Source organism: Hippoglossus hippoglossus, chromosome 1 (genome assembly GCF_009819705.1).
Source record: "Hippoglossus hippoglossus isolate fHipHip1 chromosome 1, fHipHip1.pri, whole genome shotgun sequence".
Lineage (NCBI taxonomy): Eukaryota > Metazoa > Chordata > Actinopteri > Pleuronectiformes > Pleuronectidae > Hippoglossus > Hippoglossus hippoglossus.
The window spans coordinates 8,447,313-8,458,194 of record NC_047151.1 but is presented as its reverse complement, the minus strand read 5'-3'; positions in this window follow the sequence as shown (position 1 = coordinate 8,458,194).

The following is a 10,882-nucleotide window of genomic DNA, read 5'->3' as shown; positions in this document are numbered from 1 at the left end:
AGTGGGCTGCCTAAATTACAATGTCAAACAAAAACTAACCCGATTAAATACGATGTAACAGACATGAGCCTTGGTTCAGACCATGATACAGAACTCTAATAGTAATTACAGCATTCAAATAGTATACATTTTCTTAATATTTAAAATATACTCCACTAACTCACAAACTAACAAGTTAGTATGTTTATTATAAAACAACTGAAGTTTTTGTGCAAGATGAAGGAGTACTTTGTTCGACAAGAACTTCAGCTCTTGTACAATATCAACCAAATATATTGTGTTAGTGAACTGTAGAGGTGATACTAGGCATATTGTTACCTGTGGACACAGCCTGGCTGTTCCCCTCCTGTTTCCTGTCTTTATGACATAAGTTACTTGTTCCTGGCTGCAGCTTTATATTTGATGTACAAGACTGAGAGTGCTATATCAATCTCCTCACCTAACTCTTGGCAAGAGAAGCAAATTACTGCATTTCCTAAAATGTCAAACTGTTCCTTTAATGTCTAAATTGCTTTTTTATGAGTAGTTTACACTTTAACATACTGTGACACTGTTACTGACTTATTTATTACACACATTTGTTGCACCCACTGTTAAAAAGCAAGCTGTTTTGCAGGCGGCAAGCATCAGTCCAGCCGTAGACAGTGCACAGTCATCAGCTGGCTCTCTGTGTATGATGGGATGAGACATTTTATTAATCACAACTCTGCCAGAGGTATAAAAACTAACAAAAATGACAAAAAGTGATAATCTATGGTGTATTTCAACATTACCTCCATTGATCAGGCAAATTATTTAAACCTTGATGTCCTCCTGAATGTGAACATTTGAAGTGTTCTGTGGGAGACAAAGGGTTAAGTGCTCGGTTGGTTGGAAGAGATAGGGGCTGAGAGCAGCCCATGAATCCTGCAGTCTCTGCAGGCACAGCATGGTAAAATAATTAAGCCGGCCTTTGAAGGGGACTAAACAAACACAACAGCACTCAACACCAGCCCCGTCCACTCTCTTGACTTTTTCCCTCCCTCCTTTAAAGTGGACTTTCCTTCTCTGCTTTCTCACTCTGTTATCTGCCACGCTCAGCCCCTTGTGTTAACCAGCCACCCCCACCGCACCTATATTTCTCATCCCTTCATCTTCCCCTTTTCGTTTCACATTTTGCGGCCTCGCTCTCTGTGCGGAGCCTCCTGGGAAGGAAGGGTGGGGGAGTAGGAATGAGAGAGGGAGAGAGAGAGAAGGACCAGGTGATTCACAGGTCAGTTTTTTACATCTTCTAAAGTTGGCTTTAAAGTGAGGGAGGAAACAGTGCTGCTGGAATACTTAACTATTAATCCATAAGTGTTATGATACTATTAAAGTCCCCTCTGTTAAGTGGCCTTTAAAACACTTGACAGTATGGGAATGGAAAGTGTATGCTTTGATTTTTCTTGGTATTTTAAGTTCTGTTGATGTTGTTTTAATAAGAAAAATTACTTGTGATCACATTCCCTTTTTTTGTGTCTTTTTAGACTTAATGTATTTGATCAGATGATGATGTTGAAAAAACATTGAAGACATGGTATGCTGTCTAACTCAGTAGATGAAAAGTGAAGCTACCGCCCCGTTCAAAGGTTTATAAAAATCATCTCACCAGCCCCTTTAAAGCCAAAACAATTTACACAAACCAATTAATCAATCCAAAATGTGAAATAAAGACGTCTCCACAGGTTGGTTTTCGTACAGATTAAACAAATATGATAACACATGTTAGCTAGCTCTTTAAAAGAGGCTTTCACTTCTCTTGCTCCTTAAAGTTTCTTCCTCTTCCCTTCTTCCTTCCTTCACTCCTTCCTTCCTCACAAACTGACAATAAAGATGGACGACATGCCTTCTCCCTAAAAGTGGAGCCAAAACACCTTGACTGCTGGCTGTCAGCAGTAAATAACCCCTGCCTCCTCTATGTTAGTGGATGGGACATGGGTATTGTGTTTATTAAGTCTCAAAATTCATGCACGCAAAAACCAGAGATAGGAAGAACATCCGAGTGACCAATCGAAGGCCACTATCCCCACCTCCAAAGTTTTAAAATTGAACTTGACGAACGCTCGACTGTCTTTACATGTGCAAATTTTGAGACTAAATAAATGCCAAACATTGACTGAGACAACATGTTTGACAGTCAACAATGACTTACTATAGGCGACGCATGTGAATTGAGACCTTGATATTAATCAATATTAATATTGTGCAGATTATTACTGAGTAGATTATTACCATTCATTTTTTTCCAACGGGAGAAAAGTGGAGATGCGTTGTCCATGTTTATATATATTCAATGGTTTTTCCCTGTTTCTAGTATTTATGCTAAACTAAGCTAAATGCTCAACAAGCGATTTATTAACAGTAAACATCTAGCAAGTAGGAAAACACTCATGGGTCACACATGATATTAATAGGAATAAATGTCCATCAACACCCACACACACCTGTTAGCTGGGACGTCCAGCACAATAAGGATGTTAATTACATAAGATTCAGTGTATGACCAATCTTATTTCCACACATACACACCAATAAAAGATACATATACAACTTTAGATTGCCATAATCGCACACTTGGCAATCTAAAGCAATCCTGACCCACATGACTACACCGATATATCCCAACAAGCATAACACGGTCCAACACCTAACAAATCATCTGATACAAGCTGTGCATGGTGTGGCTGGTATATGTACTGAGGGGCAACAATAGGATTGCCTAACACTAAGCAGTTATAAAACAGAGAAGATATTCGAACAGCACCCATGGGGTACAGATTCTCACCAATTTATTATATTATATCCCACCTCTTGGAGATGTGTGAGGAATTTTAAAACCAGGAGTGATCTCACTGATGATGATGATGCATGAGGGACATTACGTTCAGCTCCAAAACTCCAGCCCCTCTTTCTTGCATTTTAGAAACAGCTTTTATTGATAGAGGCCAGCCAGGGTTAGCATTGTGTCAGTGTTGCCACACGAACACGATTTACATAAACAATCATCCAGCATGTCCAGGGTGTCCCCCGTCTCTTGCCCAATGTGAGCTGGGATTGGCTCCAGCCCACCCAGGACTCTCAAAGTGATATGTGGTCAAAAAAAAAACTTTAAGCCTGTATTAACATTTGTGATTAACTGAATCAAATGTGGCACTGTGGTGTGTTGGTTAGCACTCACAGCAAGAAGGTTCCCAGTTCGAATCCCAGTTCGGATCCCAGTTCAGCTGGAGTCTTTCTGTGTGGAGTTTGCATGTTCTCCCTGCGTCTGCGTGGGTTTTCTCCGGCTTCCTCCCACAATCTAAACACATGCATATTGGGTTAATTGGATAAGTCTAAAATTAACTGTAGGTGTGATGGTGAGTGTAAATGGTTGTTTGTCTCCTTGTGTCAGTCCTGCAATAAACTGGTGACCTGTCCAATATCACCTGGGATTGTCTCCAGTGGTTGAGATAATAAATGGATGGATGAATCAAATCTGTTTTTGGAAAAGTGTTGCTTGTAGTGCTGACAACACTGAGAATTAACACTGACCTCTGCAGATCGTCTCAACTTGAGCTTCTTTTACTTCAATGTTTGTTTGTTTTTCCCCATATACACACTGAGAGACATTTGATGATGAAGAAAATCAAGTTACTAGAAATTGCTAGAGACCAAAACAGAATAAACAATTGATATTACACTAAATAATTAGTGTCTGCTTGATGTGTAATTTGACCATTACTTGCTGACAAGTTAGACAAAACAACCGGATTCGCCGAAGGTTTATCGCTGTCGTGATTATGTTTATTGTAGGTTTCTGCCCCCTAGTGGTCAAGCATGAATTTGAAATGCTTGTTTAAAACCATTGACTCTATATAGAAATGAACCAAACATCTCCCCTTCCTCCCGCTGAACAAAGATGAAACCAAAATATCTCTGAGCCAAAATATCTTCCATCTTGTGCTGTGGACGTCCATTGGAGCCAGAGTTAGTTGTGCAGTATCAAGGTCCCGCCCATGCACCCGCCTGACCAATAACGAGTAAATCATCTGAAGTCTCAGGCCATTTTTATAGCATCAAATAACTAATCAAAACTAAACCTATCCAAATGTGAACACTTCAACAACCATCAGTGTGATGAGAACTACATATATATGACAGAAACCCTCTTTGGGAAAAATTTATTTAATGTGTACTTTGACTTTTTGGTTTTTAGGAGGCGGGGTTTATGACCTGTACTGCAGCCAACCACCAGGGGATGATCCAGATGTTTTGGCCTCACTTTTGAGGGCTGTCATGTTGTCCATTTTTATTTACAGCCTAAGTTTAAAACCTATGAATGACATGAATTATAACAGTATAATGCAGATAAGAATATATATGAAATATATTAACAGTGTTTAAGATGTAAAACCAGTGCATACAATTAAACCTGGCAAGTACTTAGGTTAAAATAAACTTTGGAAGTGACACTTAGTTCATGTCAAAGATGTTTATTTTCCAAGCTATGTACCCTGCCTACTTGTATTTGCAGTTATCGCCACTTGACAATGAACTAAATAAATGGTACATTTTGGGATATTTGTTCTCAATGAAAGTTTGATTAGTTATAAATAAAATGTTCAAATTGTTATCATTGTAGTTATATCTGAAGGCAGATAACTGGCAAATCAGGGCATGTCTTGTTCAGGTAAAGCTTTACAGACTCCTGATGTACAAACCCTTTACAGCAGAGAGGGAAAATGGTGTTGCGTACAGACACAAAATTCCCAAAACAAACCATTAAATCAAAAAATTCCAAAAATACAGCTATGCTCTTTATTACATTGCCAGCTTATTATGAGACAATAATTTATCTGTCAGTTTTATTTTCATGCAATTTGATGATTCAATGATGAAAGACAGCATATGGGAAAGAAGAATGTGAATCTGAACCTGGGTTGTTTCAAGTTTGAGAGAGACAAGTTGTAACTGTGTAAAAGTTTAAAAAAAAAAAGTATCTGAGAAGCGTGAGCAACAGACTGAGATGAGGAAGGACGATTAAAATGATATTTCTTAAAAATAGGAAAACTTTCTTGTGCGAGAGATAAAGGAGAGGAAGACATACAGAGAGAGAGGGGGAGAAAAAGAGCAAGAGAGAGGCAAGGGGAGGTACAATTCCCAGAGGACCATTGAATTTCCTTTCTTTCTTCTCTGCGTTTTTCATGGTCCTCTCACTCCCAGGTCCACACAGCTGTTTCAGGGCCGGGGGCTTCTTTCTCCAGAGCCCAGATGAAAGAGCCGCCCTAAGCAGCCCTGCAGGTAGGTCTGTTAAAGCCATTGCTCTGGCTGTCCTCTGCCCAACGCATGAAATAAAAAAGGCAGAAAGAGCGAGGGAGTTTGGAGGAGGCAGGTTGGAGGAGGGAAACGGGAGGATGATATGAAAACAGGGATAAAGAGAAACATAAAGAGTAAGAGAGAAGGAACAGAGGACACAGATGACAGACAAGGAGAAGAGATGAAGATGGAGGGATGGATGTGCAAGGGAGGGGGGGGGGTTGTGGAGAAATAGGGGAGGATACCTGCCCTCAGCCACCCCAGACTCCCCCTCACCACCCCCTGATACCAGGAATGATGTCTGCTTTTATTGACTTTGTTAAACCATTTTCAATGCTACTTCCTATGTGTTTACAAGACAGTAAATCACACTCCATTCGGGGTGGGGGGCTATGGGTTGAAATACGGGGGGAACATCCAAGACACTGGGAAACGAAGACCGCTCCGGCTGAGCCAACAACAACTTTGCAGCTTTCTACCTCACTGCCAGCGCTTCACGCCACACACACACACACCTATTCTCATAGGGAATTGACGGGGATGCCACTGTGGGGCCCTCTGTCTTCATCACACTCACTTTCATCTGCTCTGACTCATTACTCCGAATGAGTAATTTAAGACCCACTGAATGATACAATTATAGTCGAGATACTTAAAAACAGGCTGACCAAGAGAAATAGCAAAACAGAAGTGCTACGCTCGGCCGTTGTAAAAAGCTTCACCAGAGAGCTTTACACTACTTAATATCACTCGGAACACCACTCAAAGTCATTATGAAAACACATTTGGATTATGGCAAAATTGGGTCCCCTTAATCACTTCTACACACTGGGGTCATTCCCAGACAGTCGTTTCATCCAGTTAAAAAGTAATTCAAGCTCTGCGCGCCGCCGAACACGAGTAAGTACTTCAAACGTCATCCAGTGGCAACAACTTTGACTTGATTTTCCAAATTTTCTCACAGTAACAATTTTCTCAGGCGCTGGCATTGTGACACAACCACATATACACACACACGCGCGCGCTCAGCAAATAATCACCGTGTGACTGAGCAGCTCCGATTTACTGAAAGGTAGACAGACACCCCAGCCCCACCCCGATGACCTAATTTTAGTGGCACAGTACAGGACCGTTACTGTCCCTCGCACGCTGTCTTTCCATCAGACCAAATTCATTTCTAAGATGACAGCTAGAATAGAAATATGTCACAGACACCTCTGCGTGTGACATAGTTATACAAGATGTACAAAATATTTAAATTCACTGAGTCAGGAACATGACTACAAAACTCGTATGACTCCCCATTCAGAGAAAAATGGTTCCAATAATAGTCCATGATGAATAAACTGTATACGAGGGTTTATACATTGTAACTGATGGCTTTTTTTTATACATCACTTGTGAGTTGTCAGATTGAAAAACGTATATCTTACTGTTGAATATCAATAAAGTCAAGCCATAGTTTCTCACTTTTTAATGAACCATCAAGTCTATACTGATAAATGTTAATAAGACATAAGTTCAAAATTGTTAATAAGTGTTTTACAATAAAGTGGGCTGATATAAATGTGAGTAAGTCATTCATAAATTGTAATAAACCATCAGGTTTGATATTCTAAATGTCAGCTAGTGAGGTTATTTGATCAACCAGGCATTGAAAGCAGAGCCCCATCACCTGAGGGGCCACAAAAGGCCAAGTCTCAGCATGTCAGCTGGTTTTAATTTTCTGTTTATCTGTATATTATATATTGACCATGCACCAATGAAATCAGCATCAACTACAGTGAGCCACACTGATCTTAGCCCCCTCTTGTCTTGTAGATGAACGTACATTTTTTATCTTTTTATGCACAAATTGTGTGTAATTAAATTAGCTTAAATTAGCATAAATATATCATTCCATCATGTGCTGGTGGCCCTAGAGTTACTGGGAATCTCGAGGTAACGTGGTACCCACATGTTGCAGAGAGGGTGCTAGGTGGAAGTTCAGTCGGGGCCCAACAGCAAATGTTTGCCCTGGGACCTCATAACAGTTTAATCCAGCCATGTAATACATCATTAATAAATGGGAATAAGAATGTTATACAAGTTATTAATAAATCAAAATCCTACAGCAATGTTATCTACAGGTTTACGTAAATGGTAATACAAGAATGAAGGGTTTCCTACAAACATCCAACTCTGTAATTGTAAATTTGTTGACACATACTGGTATCGACCACATATAGTCTAATGTCAGGGGTCAAATGCTCCAAAGAAATGTGACTTGTTAAGGATGGTTTCCATTTTAATATGTATCATTTTTGTCGTTGTTAGTTGAAATTCTTTTTTATGTGAACAATGTCAACAAATAATTTGAGTGTTTGACTTCCATTAGTAGAATGTATGTGATTAAACCTGCATGTCAAACACACCAGGAACAAATTGTGACTTGCAGTGATGTAGCCATGAGGCAGCGCACCCTCGAGGCTGTTCAAGGTAAGTAAGCGGTGTGGGGATGTGGTAACAGGCACATTATGTGGTCCACGGTGTTGCAACAAAGCAGCAGTGCGTAATTACAACAGGTGGTTGAAGAGTTTTTCTTCCAAAAACACCACTGAGGTTTGGGCGATGAGCGACACCGCGACCAAATGACACCGAGAACCACAACATCCCACATTTTCTTTCCATCCAAACACACACACACACAGTCTCATATTCTGCCCGTCTTCCTCTCTGGCTCTGTGTTTTCTCTTCCTCCATGGTGTCTACCTTTCCATTGGCTCTGCCTTATGCAAGAGTGTGTATTTTTATGTCTCACATTAGCTAGGGGGAATAATACCTCGCACTGAATGGTAGTCTGCTCTGGGGCCTTTTCAGACATTCAGTCACTTCTCTTCTAAGAATAACCAATGAGTATATTTGCCAAAAAGGTTCCTCTCTCACCAATTTTTTTGTTTTGTTTTTCACGGCGTCCTGCGATTGCTGTTTTCGTACGTCACTCCGATACCAAAGCTTTTGTACGAGCACACTGTGATCCAAATGAGAAAAGCAGCATTGGGAGTCCAAGAGAAAAGGCACAGAGCGGGGATCTGGGGCAAAACTTGGAACTGCGTCAACTCTTCTCAAACTCATTAGGAGGCCAGAAACGCTGGTCACCAGAGAATCTCAGGGGTGAGGCAGCAGACAGTTCGGTATGTGAAAAACTAGAATAAAAAAATGATAGCTTTTGATCGTGTTTCAGAAGGAACCTTTCATGTACAGTCTGGAGAATTTTAGCCCAACCTGTCTGACAGGTCACCATAACCAAATGCCATTTGGGTTTGCAGAGATGAAATTGTTTCTAAATTGTAAGTGGCTGCTGTGGACTGTAATGAAGTCAAAGAGATGTATCGACTGTAGTACTAAAACAAATGTTCTCTGTCACGTTTTCTACAGCAGTAAATGACTGCGGGGCACGTACGACATGTGAGAAGATGTTGTGTGCAACAGAGTAGTTCAGAATTTAGACTATAGTGCAGTTCCCATTGTAAAACTGTCTGATTGGAAGGGGATGTTAGCTTGTGGCGCTAGTGAGCTACTTCAGAGTTATTCCTTGTCACTAGTGAGTCCTCCTCAAACAGTTCTACAATATACTATCACTTTTATATTGTTTGTGTGCTGGACGTTGTGTACAGAGTTTTTTATAAACAGTGTATGGTGCAGAGTGAAGTTAGAAAACCTTAAGTTCATCCAACCTGTTTCATCTGCAATGACAATTACATTGCATGTCGACTATTTCTTTTAACCAATCGACATAATGTTCAGACCTTTATTCAATATAAAAGTTCTGCAATATCACTCAGTATAAAGTATTACAGAAGCACCCAGTACATTCATGAATGTCTATGTCAGTCTGATATGGTAAATAGGGTTGAGGATAAAAATCTAAAATCATCTTGAAGTTTGACCCAGATGTCGTATCGTATTTTAAATGTATAATTTGCGATTTCTCTGCAATTTACAATGGAAATGCTAAATGTGAAGCTGATTAGATGAACGGTTTGTGTGATATGCATTCTACATACAGACAGACATTTGTGAGAGTTAGGTGAGAGTACAGCCGGTTAGCAGCCGGTTAGCTTAGCTTAGGAATGGAAACAAGGGAAAACCACTAGCCTAGTTTTGTCCTATTGTGTAAAATATGCCAGAGAGCACCTTAAATGTTCAATAATCATTATTTCATATCAAACGGAAACTTAAAATGCACATGTTGTGGGGCATACCAGTAGCTCACCTGGTTTAGTGCATATCATTTATCAAAGCTGAAGCATTACTGCTGCGATCTGGGTTCAAATCTGGTCCAGGCCTGTTTGCTGCTCGTCATCCCCTCCCTCCCCCTCTTTCCTCCTGATCTACACTGTAGCTGTCAAAAATAGAAAGAGCCAGAAACAGACATGTTGTGGTTTTACAGAGGGTCATGTTTGGGATTATCAATCGGCTGTTTGCAGTGGTTTCCTACAGTCATGACGCCCCCATGATGTTGCCAGGCAACCAGCATAGATTTACACATACGTCAATGGTCTCAATCTCCTCATCTAACCCTGATCTAAGCCCTTTTTTCCAAAACCGCCGCACTACTCTTTTGAAAATAAAGGTCAGTGACTGTACCAGGGGATTTTCAGTGTCAGTATAATGGCACCTTTTCAACTAAATCAATGCTTGGATCAGGAACATCTCTCTTTCCTTGAGGACTTTTATTAAAACTAGTCACTCTCGTCACATTGACTGTCATGATAATAATTATGATTCTGTAGAATTACCAAGCCATAAACTTTCGCCATGAAGACTATTTTGTGCACATTTAGCCTTAAAAATAGGAGCTAAAACTGTTTCATATGTTGTTTGCTTTGGTTCATCATCACCATTTACAAGTTACTGAAACTCTTCTTTACAAGTTGTTTGAGTTCTTCTGAAATTCATCCCCCTACTGACAACTGCCACTGACAATGTGGGGAATACTGTAGGCAGCTTTCCGAACAATAAAAAACACACGACCTCTGACACAGTCTGGTCTTGGCTGACCTGACCCCAAGGCCACGACAAGGACACAAGCTGGCAAGTACGTTAGGGGAAGAAAAAAAAACACCATCTTGCAATAAAACAGTGTTGTGCTTACCAAAATAAGAGACTGTTTGCAGAGGGGATGTCAGCGGATGAACATCTATGTGAACAGGTTCGTTTCATTTATCTGCATCATCTGTTTTGTATCAAGCAGTGGTACAAGTTGGCAGTTAACATTTCTGTCAAACTCCTGTACTGACATGAGTCACAGGAACTTCATTCATCCGTTTCTAAGCTGACAGGACAAAAATAAACATTTCTGCTCACTTATGTGTGAATTGAACTCCCAAACCCAAAAGCGATTGAAATGTGAGTTATGTTCAGTAGATCATCACAGCAGGTTTAAATATACAGAGACTATATGACTCCATGTTTCCTCTGCTTCTTAAACAAATTTCATTGAAATGGCTGGTAAGTGAACTAATCAGTAGGTTAGAAGGTTCCATTGTGTTGTCTTCAGAAAAAAAAAGAGAAAAAGAAACACTCA